Source organism: Myxocyprinus asiaticus, chromosome 1, assembly GCF_019703515.2.
Source record: "Myxocyprinus asiaticus isolate MX2 ecotype Aquarium Trade chromosome 1, UBuf_Myxa_2, whole genome shotgun sequence".
Taxonomy (NCBI): Eukaryota; Metazoa; Chordata; class Actinopteri; order Cypriniformes; family Catostomidae; genus Myxocyprinus; species Myxocyprinus asiaticus.
Window position 1 is genome coordinate 3,733,625 of NC_059344.1, and position 13,011 is coordinate 3,746,635.

The following is a 13,011-nucleotide window of genomic DNA, read 5'->3' on the forward strand; positions in this document are numbered from 1 at the left end:
GGGAGGAGGGCATTCGCATTCTCAACTATCTCGACGACTGGCTGATCCTAGCTCACTCTCAAGACATGTTGTGCGCACACAGGGACCTGGTGCTCTCACACCTCAGCCGACTAGGGCTTCGGGTCAACTGGGTAAAGAGCAAGCTCCTCCCGGTTCAGAGCATCTCTTTTCTCGGTTTGGAGTTGGACTCAGTCTCCTTGATGGCGCGCCTTACAAAGGAGCATGCCCAGTCGGTGCTGGCCTGTTTGATGGCGTTCAAACAGAAAACAGCAGTTCCACTGAAACTTTTTCAGAGGCTCCTGAGGCATATGGCATCCTTGGCGGTGGCCACCCCGCTCGGGTTAATGCATATGAGGCCGCTTCAGCACTGGCTCCAGACTCGATTCCCGAGATGGGCACACATTGGCGCTGCGGGACACATTGCGTGGTCATCACGCCGGTCTGTCACCATTTTTTCGGCCCTTGGACCGACCTCTCATTTCTACGGGAAGGTGTTCTTCTAGAACTGGTCTCCCCCCGGTGAATTCCCCTGAGGAAGGACTTTCTTTCTCAGGGATGGGGCACCCTCTGGTACCAGCGACCAGACCTCTGGAATCTCCATGTCTGGCCCCTAGACAGGACGTGGAAGACCTAAGCGGTCTACCACCTGCGGTGGTAGACACGATCACTCAAGCTAGGGCCCCCTCTCTGAGGCAAATGTATGCCTTTAAGTGGCGTCTGTTCGCTAAGTGGTGTTCTTCCCGACGGGCAGAGATGCGCAGTTGGATCAGTGCTTTCCTTCCTGCAGGAGAGGTTGGAAGGGAGGATGTCCCCTTCCACCTTGAAGGTGTACGTTGCCGCCATAGCAGCACACCATGATGTAGTCGACGGTAAGTCCTTAGGGAAGTATGACCTGATCATCAGGTTCCTAAGAGGCACCAGGAGTCTGAATCCCTCCAGACCGTGCCTCATTCCCTCATGGGACCTCTCTGTAGTTCTTCAGTGTCTACAGAGAGCCCCATTTGAGCCTTTGCAGTCAGCTGAGCTTAAGGCACTCTCCTTGAAGACTGCCCTCCTGACTGCGCTCACTTCCATCAAGAGGGTAGGAGACCTGCAAGAGTTCTCTGTCAGCAAAACGTGCCTGGAGTTCGGTCCGGGCTACTCTCACGTGATCCTGAGACCCCGACCGGGCTATGTGCCCATGGTTCCCACCACCCCTTTTAGGGACCAGGTGGTGAACCTGCAAGTGCTGCCCCAGGAGGAGGCAGACCCAGCCCTGTCGTTGCTGTGTCCGCTGCGCGCTTTACGCATTTATTTGGATTGCACGCAGAGCTTTAGAATCTCTGAGCAGCTCTTTGTCTGCTTTGGTGCACAGCGGAAAGGAAGCACTGTCTCCCAGCAGAGGATCGGCCACTGGCTCATTGATGCCATAACTATGGCATATCATGCCCAGGACATGCCGCCCCCGGTAGGGCTATGAGCCCATTCTACCAGGGGTGTAGTGGCTTCCTGGACCCTGGCCAGGGGTGCCTCTCTAACAGACATTTGCAGAGCAGCGGGCTGGGCAACACCCAACACCTTTGCAAGGTTCTACAACCTCTGGGTGGAACCAGTTTCATCCCAGGTAGTGGCACGCAACACAAGCGGATATGCCCGGGATAGCCGGCTGGTGCACATAGCGCCTTCCACCTCCTTTTGAGCTGAAGACGTGCGCTGTTAATTCCCAGTAGTGCTCACAAGTTTGTTCCCTGGTTGACTTCCTCCAAGCCCTGTAGCAGTCGAGTTTTCAGAGAGATTCGCTGCCGGCCCAGTACACGTGCTAACTAAGAGTCCTGTTCTGGGGTAGGTGCTCCGCATGTGGCGGTTCCCTGTAAGGCTAACCCCATGTGATATGTATCTTCCACTAATTCGTTTCCCTGTTGGCAAACTGCATCTTCCTTGGGCAGAGCCCCTCTGCCCCAGTCTCCATGTTTGTAGTAACTCCTTTTTCCTTATTGGGACTATAATCAAAGTTTGTGTAAGTAGATGTGTTAGGGGGGATTTGGCTATTGAAAATTTTACATTGTAGTTTAATTCTGCTCAAATAAACTAAATGACTTGAATAAAGATTTGTTCATTTTGCTGAACGAGACTCAAAGATCCAAGTCAGTAAAATGATCTGATCTTCCCATCACTAGTTTAAAGTAAATAAAGGTATTTAGAACAAACAAAAAAATTAAAAATAAAACATTATTTGAAGATGTTCAATGACATATGTGCTAACAGAGAAATATTTAACTGATTTCAAATGATAATGAAGGCCTGGTAGACCAGATTATCTAACAGCCATTGTAAACCATTACAAAATAAACAGCGAGATTTTATATACTAAAACACAACAATACAATCACATAATTTCAGATGTGAGCGGTACTTGAGTGGAGTGTCCACTTGGGCCGTGAGCGGTTGAGTGGAGTGCACTCGCATGGAGAGGGTTATTGAGCAGATTGTCACACCGCTCCGCTTCGCTCACATGCTCTGGTACAGATGGTTCATGTAGACCTTAAAATGACCATGACTATTTTGACTATCAAATGAGAGTCCCTGACTTACTGTAATTTCTGCTACTGTTTATTATTCTGATGGTGTAATGGAGCCATGAATTAACAAAATATACAGTATACACTAACTCTTATTAAACGTGATATCCTGGCTAGGATTCTTTTATAACACAAATGTACACACACACAAACCTTTTCACAATTTTTGATTTTCATTTAGACATTGTTTAGTTTGTTTAATAAGCAGTTTTCCACATGGGGACTGTCCCCACAATGTATTTGATTTCAGATTTTATTGTCCTTATGGGGACATTTTTGGTGGAAAAACAAAAATAAGACTGACTTTTTTTTTTTTTTGCTTGATCCTTTTGTTTACTGACTTTTCTGATGAATATGTGTTGTGTTCTATTATGTTGATAATACTGTTGCATTGTCATATTATTAATGTCCACTAGATGGCACTGTGGGATACATGCCTAACAAATCTAAAGGAGTCGGTCGAAGAAGTCTCAAGGAGGAGAGAAGTAATAAAATATACTGAGGTTCAGATACGCACCTGATGCTCTGTTTTGTTAATCTTTTTCCATACCCACGTTACATAAGAAGTGGTGACGAGGATGCCAGGATCATGGCTGACCCTGCGCTCTGACCCCAGCTTAGCTGGGATATGTGAAAAAAAAAGAATTTCACTGAATATGTGCAAATGTATAATGTGTAATAAATAAATAAAATTATGAAAAAAAAAAAAAAAAGGATGGCTCTGCTCTCTCTACAACCTCCTGTATCATTCCTGGAATGCCCACGTGAACCAAAAATGTCCTTTGATGCATGGGGAAAATGATTTCAGAACTACTTGCTTGCTACGGTGGTGATGAGTTTTCTGCCGAGAGAAAGAGAGCTTTGCTAATACGAATCTACAATACCTTGCTTCTCACTGCTAATACATACGATGTATCATTACAAGCATTGAAACAATTCTTCTCCCCTAAATTGAACTTGGTCTCAGAGATATCGCTTCGGGCAACATGCTCAGTCTGACCATAATACTGACCATTATGTCTCAGCACTTCGTGAACTGGTTAAAACATGTGCTTTTGGGGATATTGAGCATGAGATGATCCGTGATCAGATTGTTGAAAAAAACGTGCATGCCTCGAATTCGTGAGAGGCTGTTACTAGAGCCTGATTTAACCCTTGAAAAGATGCTCACTATTGCAAGACAAATTGAAGCGGCAGTTGCAGATGCTAAAGTCATTTTGGAAGGAGAAATAAAACAAGTAGCAGCGATTCAAAAGAAAAATAAGATGTGGATGCCAAGAAATAAACAAAAGTTCAAGCTGAAGGAGGATAAACAAAGGGAAGGACAACCGATGTGTTACCGCTGTGGCTCTGCAAACCACATGGCGAATGACAAGTGCTGCCCTCAAGTGTGTGCAAGTCAGTATCAAAATCAATTAATGAAGTATGTTTACCAGATGTGACAGTCCTCTGTGTAAATAACTGCAACACAGATGATGAGGCCGACGCTACAGAGGTGGACTCAAGATGGCGCCGAGTATGGCTGCTGCGTTGCGAGCTCCGACACAACATAGCAATGGTTTGTTTGTTTTGTTTACAATTCTTATGTTTTTTGTCTTGGATGTTGTCTGCCTTATTGTCTACGACAGACAAACACTTTTGGACATTGGTTCAGCGATCTCACACCGAAAACCGGACTTCACATTCCTCAATGCCGACCCGCTGTTTACAAACACGCAAGCAGAGCCCTTTGTCTGGGCAGCACGGCCGCGGAAACGCAGGAGGAAAAGGGGAAACAGAGCCGGCGTTCTCATCAGAGTAAGACACCGCGCAAATCGAACCCCGCTACCCACTATTCTACTGGCAAATGTTCAGTCTCTGGATAACAAGCTCTGCGAGCTGAAAGCACGGATCTCTTTCCAACGAGAGACGAGGGACTGCTGCATTATCTGCCTTACGGAAACTTGGATGTCTGCGGAGATTCCAGACTCAGCCATTGAACCCGCGGGGTTCTCCATGCTCCGAGCGGACAGAGCGAAAGACCTCTCAGGTAAAACTAGAGGAGGTGGTGTATGTTTTATGATCAACAAATCCTGGTGTGATCAGAGGAACGTACATTCCATCAAGTCTTTCTGTTCTCCTGATCTGGAATTTCTTATGCTTCTGTGTCGACCATTCTGGCTACCGAGGGAATTCACAGCGGTCATTATCACTGCTGTGTACATTCCCCCACAAGCCGACACAGACCGGGCACTCAAGGAACTGTATGGGAGTATAAGTGAGCAGGAAACCGCGCACCCTGAGGCCGCGTTCATTGTGACCGGGGACTTTAATAAAGCCAGTTTAAAATCAGTCGCACCAAAATATCACCAGCACATTAGTTTCAACACACGAGGGGACCGGGTTTTGGACCATTGCTACTCTCCGTTCCAGGATGGCTACAAATCCCTCCCCCGCCCACCATTTGGCAAATCGGACCACTCTTCCATTCTGCTTCTGCCCGCTTACAGGCAGAAATTGAAACAGGAAGCACCCACCCTCAGAACGATCCAGTGCTGGTCGGACCAATCAGACTCTACGCTACAAGACTGTTTTGATCGCACGGACTGGGAGATGTTCCGGTCCGCCTCTGATGATGACATCGAGCTTTACGCTGATAGCGTAATGTGTTTCATCAGAACGTGCGTAGAGACACTTAATGTGCGGACCTCCGCTTTTAATTCCAGGAACGCGGAGGAGCATAAACAAGCCAGTTATGCCCTCCGAAAAACTATCAAAACAGCAAAACGCCAGTACAGGAGCAAGATTGAAGGACAGTTTAACACCACCAACTCTAGAAGCATGTGGCAGGGAATTAACATCATCACGGACTTTAAAGGGAATAAAAACTCTGCCATGAACACCGCTGCCTCTCTACCGGATGAGCTAAATAATTTTTACGCTCGTTTCGAGGGAAATAACACCGCCCTCGCGGAGAGAGCTCTCACGGCCGAAGCTACAGAGGTTAGTTCACTCTCCGTCTCTGTAGCGGATGTAACCCGATCCTTCCGACGGGTGAATATCCGCAAAGCCGCGGGTCCAGACGGCATTCCGGGCCGCATCATCAGAGCGTGCGCGAACCAGCTGGCTAGTGTTTTTACGGACATTTTCAATCTTTACCTCTCTTTGTCTGTAGTCCCCACATGCTTTAAAACATCCACCATTGTGCCTGTTCCAAAACAATCAAAAATAACTTGTTTAAATGACTGGCGTCCTGTTGCTCTGACCCCCATCATCAGCAAATGTTTTGAGAGACTAATCAGAGATTACATCTGCTCTGTATTACCACTCAATCTTGACCCGCTGCAGTTTGCATACCGCAACAACTGCTCCACTGATGATGCCATTGCATCTACAATACACACTGCTCTCTCCCACCTGGAAAAAAAGAACACTTATGTGAGAATGTTGTTTGTAGACTACAGCTCAGCATTCAACACCATAGTGCCCTCCAAGCTTGATGAGAAACTCCAGGCTCTGGGCTTAAACAGCTCGCTGTGCAGCTGGATCCTGGACTTCCTGTCAAGCAGATGCCAGGTGGTTAGAATAGGCAGCAACATCTCCTCATCACTGACCCTCAACACTGGAGCCCCGCAGGGCTGTGTTCTCAGCCCACTACTGTATTCCCTGTACACACATGACTGTGTGGCAACACATAACTCCAATGCCATCATTAAGTTTGCTGATGACACGACGGTGGTAGGTCTGATCACTGACAATGATGAAACAGCCTACAGAGAGGAGGTGCACACTCTGATACACTGGTGTCAGGAGCACAACCTCTCCCTCAACGTCGGTAAGACAAAGGAGCTTGTGGTGGACTTCAGAAGAAAAGACAGAGAACACAGTCCAATCACCATCAATGAAGCACCAGTGGAGAGAGTCAGCAGCTTCAAGTTCCTGGGTGCATGATACAACAACATGTGAAAAGAAAACAAGACAAAGCTAAACAGTACACGGATGCCAGGAGGAATGCAAAACCCTCTAGACTTCAACCTGGTGATCTGATCCGGGTTAGGAAACCCTGGATAGTAAAGAAAGGTGATCAAAAGTTCACACAACCAAGAGCTGTGGTACAAAGGAAAGATGAGGATTCCTACCTTCTAGATGATGGTAAAGTATGGAATGCTTCACGTCTTGCTGAGGTACAGAAATCAAATGGAAATGTTACTCCTGCTGAAATGCAACAGTAGGGCTTTACTCGTTGTTTAGATCAGTGTCACTATCAGAAATAATTAATAATTATTTCTTTAGTTATTAATTAATATTTAAATTAATTAATTGAATCTACCTCATTTTAACCTCATATGGGGCTCCAGTAAATGTAGTGTGCTACGTTTAGGAGAGGGTTTGGTTATTAGCAATAATTAATAATTATCAAAGATAATTATTAATTATTAAAATCAAGAGAACACTGATGAGAATCAGTGTTAGCTTTTTTATCCTTTAAATCAACAATTATCAAAGATAATCATTAATCATTAACATCGATGAAACAATGATTAAAATTAACACTAGCTTACTGATCATTCAAATTCAACAATCATCAAAGATAATTATCAATTATCAAAAATCAATAGAATATTAATAAGGATTAATATTGACAGGGCACCACTCTGGAATCAGGGACTAATAACCAGATAGTATAACAGTCTCAATATTAGATTGTTTTCTTAGGAAAATCGACATCCGAAGAGTATCGATTTTTGAAAAAAAACAATGAATGAAGGCTTGAATCCGAGTACTGACATCCCGTCAGCATGTGACACAGGTGTATGCAAAACAAACCAAAATACTTATCTTTGAAATATAACAAAGTTTATTTATGCAGTAATATCAATTAATAATTAATACAATGCAGTCAATAAACTTCCGACATACAACTACAAACTAAACAGTGATATGATTAGATATGGAAAACAAAATAATCCTATAACACATGAGGGTGTGTGTGTGTGTGTGTGTGCGTGTGTGTGTGTTTGTGTGTGAGTGAGGAGGGATGCGCACAAAATGGCGGACGTGACTCTAGTGGAGAGTATGTCACGCGAGACTTCCGGCCAGAGAATATGGCCGCGAATGTGGGCAGAGAGAAACCAGTCAATGGCGTCTACCAGTTTACCGCGTGTATCCGCTTGTACGATAGCTTAGGGACAAAGCTGAACTTTATCACGAAACTATCTACTAGCCAAAAATGTGTGTGAGAATGTTTGTGAGGGGTCGTGTGTGTGTGTGTGTGTGTGTGTGTGTGTGTGTGTGTGTGTGTGGTTAGGACGAGAGAGAGAGAGAATTAAGTGACAGCCCCAAACGCTGGTTTTGCGATCGTGGGAGAGAAAGCAGCTGTTAGTTTTTCACTCAGAGACGCGGTGGACGGCTCGTAAACCATCCCGCGGTCTTTGATTCTTTAACGGATAAACTCAGTATGCTGGTCTCACCCGTGATGGTAGAAATGCACAATAGTCCTATGTGGTTGGACTACAACACAGCAAATCTCATTCGTGATAGTTAATACCTTGAGTATTAATCGCAATGAGCGGACTCGGCGGTCCGTAAACTGTACAAGCAATAACGCTGATACACAAGAATAACATACTATAATATTCTATCTCTGCCCAGACGTAAATCTCTTACTTGAATCGCATGAGGACACAGGTAGAATGTGTGTTCATCCGTCCTTTCGCTCAGACTCGGCTCCTCGAGGCTCGGGTGATGACGGGAGGCCGTTTCCTCGCTCTGTCGGCGGGTGGTACGGCTGCTGATTCTCAGCAGGCTGGCGGAGAAATCAGCGACATCGACTTGATTGAAGATGGAAGAGAAATCTTTTATCTCTTCATTTCTACAGGCAAACGGATGAAGATGCGGATTGCTCGGCGGTCTCCTTCGGATCTGTTAGAGTGTTCGGTGGAACACAGAGTAATCTCAATTCGTCCAGCGAGATGGAGATTGTATGGCCACAGTTTCAAGTCGGACATTACTTCCTTGTGCCACGAGGCTACACCTGAGAACAGCGATGAGCTGCTTCTATGCACGGTGGGCAAAGTTGCTGGAAGCAAATCCCGGAAGCATTTCAGAGGTATTTCTACTCCTAATGATGTCATGGTTGAGGTGCGTTCTGTTGTGTGCCATCATCCAATAGGAGTTGAGAGTTTGATCCTTTAGTGAGCAAGGCTTCATGGGATTTGTAGTCTGTTTTGGACTCCCTTTGTTTGATTTTGGCGTGGTTTTAATCAGTAAGATTTATGACTTGGTATGTGGGCCTGAGTTAGGTTTAACGACTGTGTTAGGCCTGCCTTTGACTTCTATCTGAATACATGAGGCCCAACACAACCTACTACACCACAAGACGTGAACCCCCCCAAGTTCAATTCATCGTTCTGTTAGGGTAGGCAGAAACCTACCTGGACTAAGGACTATATTTGACATATGTAAAGAAATTAGAGAGCTTGAGAATAGGTATAGGTACTCAGAATAGGTACTCAGACTCAAGATGGCGCTGAGTATGGCTGCTGCGTTGCGAGCTCCGACACAACATGGTGGTGTTTTGTTTGTTTTATTTACAATTCTTATGTTTTTTGTCTTGGATGTTGTCTGCCTTATTGTCTACGACAGACAAACACTTTTGGACATTGGTTCAGCAATTACACACCGTAAACCAGTTCCTTTTTTGCCTCAATTCCTCATTGCCGACCCGCTGTTTACAAACACGCAAGTGGATCCCTTTGTCTGTGCTGCACGGCCGCGGAAACGCAGGAGGAAAAGGGGAAACAGAGCCGGCATTCTCATCAGAGTAAGACGCCGCGCAAATCGAACCCCGCTACCCAGTATTCTACTGGCAAATGTTCAGTCTCTGGATAACAAGCTCTGCGAGCTGAAAGCGCGGATCTCTTTCCAACGAGAGACGAGGGACTGCTGCATTATCTGCCTTACGGAAACCTGGATGTCTGTGGAGATTCCAGACTCAGCCATTGAACCCGCGGAGTTCTCCGTGCACTGAGCGGACAGAGTGAAAGACTTCTCAGGTAAAAGTAGAGGTGGTGGTGTATGTTTTATGATCAACAAATCTTGGTGTGATCAGAGGAACGTACATTCTATCAAGTCTTTCTGCTCTCCTGATCTGGAATTTCTCATGCTTCTGTGTTGACCATTCTGGCTACCGAGGGAATTCATAGCGGTCATTATCACTGCTGTGTACATTCCCCCACAAGCCGACACAGACCGGGCACTCAAGGAACTGTATGGGATTATAAGCAAGCAGGAAACCACGCACCCTGAGGCCGCGTTCATAGTGACCGGGGACTTTAATAAAGCCAGTTTCAAATAATTCGCACCAAAATACCACCAGCACATTAGTTTCAACACACGAGGGGACCGGGTTTTGGACCATTGCTACTCTTCCTTCCGGGATTGCTGCAAATCCCTCCCCCACCCACCATGTGGCAAATCTGACCACTCTTCCATTTTGCATCTGCCCGCTTACAGGCAGAAACTGAAACAGGAAGCACCCACCCTCAGAACGATCCAGTGCTGGTCAGACCAGTCAGATCTACGCTACAAGACTGTTTTGAGCACACGGACTGGGAGATGTTCCGGTCCGCCTCTGATGACGACATCGAGCTTTATGCTGATAGCGTAATGTGTTTCATCAGAAAGTGCGTAGAGAACGTTGTTCTGACCAGAACAACACGGATCTATCCGAACCAGAAGCCATGGATTAATAGTGATGTTCGCGTGGCACTTAATGTGCAGACCTCCGCTTTTAATTCCAGGAACGAGGAGGAGCATAAACAAGCCAGTTATCAGAACAGCAAAACGCCAGTACAGGAACAAGATTGAAGGACAGTTTAACACCACCTACTCTAGAAGCATGTGGCAGGGAATTAACATCATCACGGACTTTAAAGGGAATAAAAACTCCGCCATGAACACCACTGCCTCTCTCCCGGATGAGCTAAATACTTTTATGCTCGTTTTGAGGGAAATAACACCGCCCTCGTGGAGAGAGCTCTCACAGCCGAAGCTATAGAGGTTAGTTCACTCTCCGTCTCTGTAGCGGATGTAACCCGATCCTATCCGCAAAGCCACGGACCCAGACGGCATTCCAGGCCACGTCATCAGAGCGTGCGCGAACCAGCTGGCTGGTGTTTTTACTGACATTTTCAACCTTTCCCTCTCTTTGTCTGTAGTCCCTACATGCTTTTAAACATCCACCATTGTTCCTGTTCCAAAGCAATCAAAAATCACTTGCTTAAATGACTGGCGTCCTGTTGCTCTGACCCCCATCATCAGCAAATGCTTTGAGAGACTAATCAGAGATTACATCTGCTCTGTGCTGCCTCTCTCTCTAGACCCATTGCAGTTACCACCTTACCGCAACAACCGCTCCACTGATGATGCCATTGCATCTACAATACACACTGCTCTCTCCCACCTGGAAAAAAGTAACACTTATGTGAGAATGTTGTTTGTAGACTACAGCTCAGCATTCAACACCATAGTGCCCTCCAAGCTAGATGAGAAACTCCAGGCTCTGGGCTTAAACAGCTCACTGTGCAGCTGGATCCTGGACTTCCTATCAATCAGACACCAGGTGGTTAGAATGGGCAGCAACATCTCCTCATTACTGACCCTCAATACTGAAGCCCTGCAGGGCTGTGTTCTTAGCCCACTCCTGTATTCCCTGTACACACATGACTGTGTGGCAACACATAGCTCCAATGCCATCATTAAGTTTGCTGATGACAAGACGGTGGTAGGTCTGATCACTGGCAATGATGAAACAGCCTACAGAGAGGAGGTGCACACTCTGACACACTAGTGTCAGAAGCACAACCTCTCCCTCAACGTCAGTTAGACGCTTGTGGTGGACTTCAGAAGAAAAGACAGAGAACACAGTCCCATTACCATCAATGGAGCACCAGTGGAGAGAGTCAGCAGCTTCAGGTTCCTGGGTGTCCACATCACTGAGGAACTCACATGGTCCATCCACACTGAAGTTGTTGTGAAGAAGGCTCATCAGCGCCTCTTCTTCCTGAGACGGCTGAGGAAGTTTGGAATGAACCGCCACATCCTCACACGGTTCTACACCTGCACTGTAGAGAGCATCCTGACCGGCTGCATCTCAGCCTGGTATGGCAATAGCACAGCCCACAACTGCAAAGCTCTGCAGAGGGTGGTGCAAACTGCCAAACACATCATCGGAGGTGAGCTTCCCTCCCTCCAGGAAATATATACCAGGCGGTGTTTGAAAAAAGCTCGGAGGATCATCAGAGACTCCAGCCACCCGAGTCATGGGCTGTTCTCACTGCTACCATCAGGCAGGCGGTATCGCAGCATCAGGACCCACACCAGCCGACTCCATGATAGCTTCTTCCCCCAAGCAATCAGACTTTTGAACTCTTGATCTCCCACGATCAAAATACATCAGCACTGCACTTTATTACTCTTACTCTTATATCTCACACCGGATTGTCATAAATTATATTATTATTATATTATACTATATTCTCTCTTAACAACTGACTATCAGCCGACAGCCTGAATGTCAATACATTACAATACAACCTACTGTACATTCTATATATACTATATATACTTTTTTTTATTGAATAATGTGTATCTATATTGTGTGTATTGTATACTGTACAGTGTATGTTATTTGTATATTGCTGTGTGTAATTATGTGTATATTAGACTTTAAATTGTGTTGTGTTAATTTGATGTTATTGTAAATTGGTATATGTCTCATCACAGAATTTCACACACCATTGCACTTGTGTATATGGCTGTGTGACAATAAAAGTGATTTGATTTGATTTGAGGTAGAAGGAGAAGAGGAAAGAAAAGTTTAAAATGTTTTCTTCATTTCATTGTTTTACAAAGTACTTGCTTATTACTGACTTATCCTATTTTTTGTATGGTTCTGAAACCAGTTGTATCCTTTCTGAAAAGGGGAAAATGTTGTGTTCTATAATGTTGATAATACTGTTGCATTGTCATATTATTAATGTCCGCTAGATGGCACTGTGGGGTACATACCTGTCGAAGAAGACTCGAGGAGAGAGAGAAGTAATAAAATATACTGAGGTTCAGATAGGTGCCTGGTGCTCTGTTTTGTTCATCTTTTTCCATACCAACGTTACATAACAATATGTTTATCTGTAGTCCAAATGTAGTAGTAACACAACCCACTCGAAAACTCTGCAATCTTTATTTACATACACACGCCTGCAGCTATTGACTCTCTTACACTAAAGGTCAATGTCATCATCAAAAGAGAAATCTATTGGCTGAGGGGGGAAACATATTTCATTAGGAAGAAACACAATGAACACAATGTTTTGAGTGATACACACACACTTGATGGGAGGAGCTGAAGAACAGATCCAGAATATCAGTATGAACTGATGAAGGAAGGAGACACAGACACAACTAGAGTAAG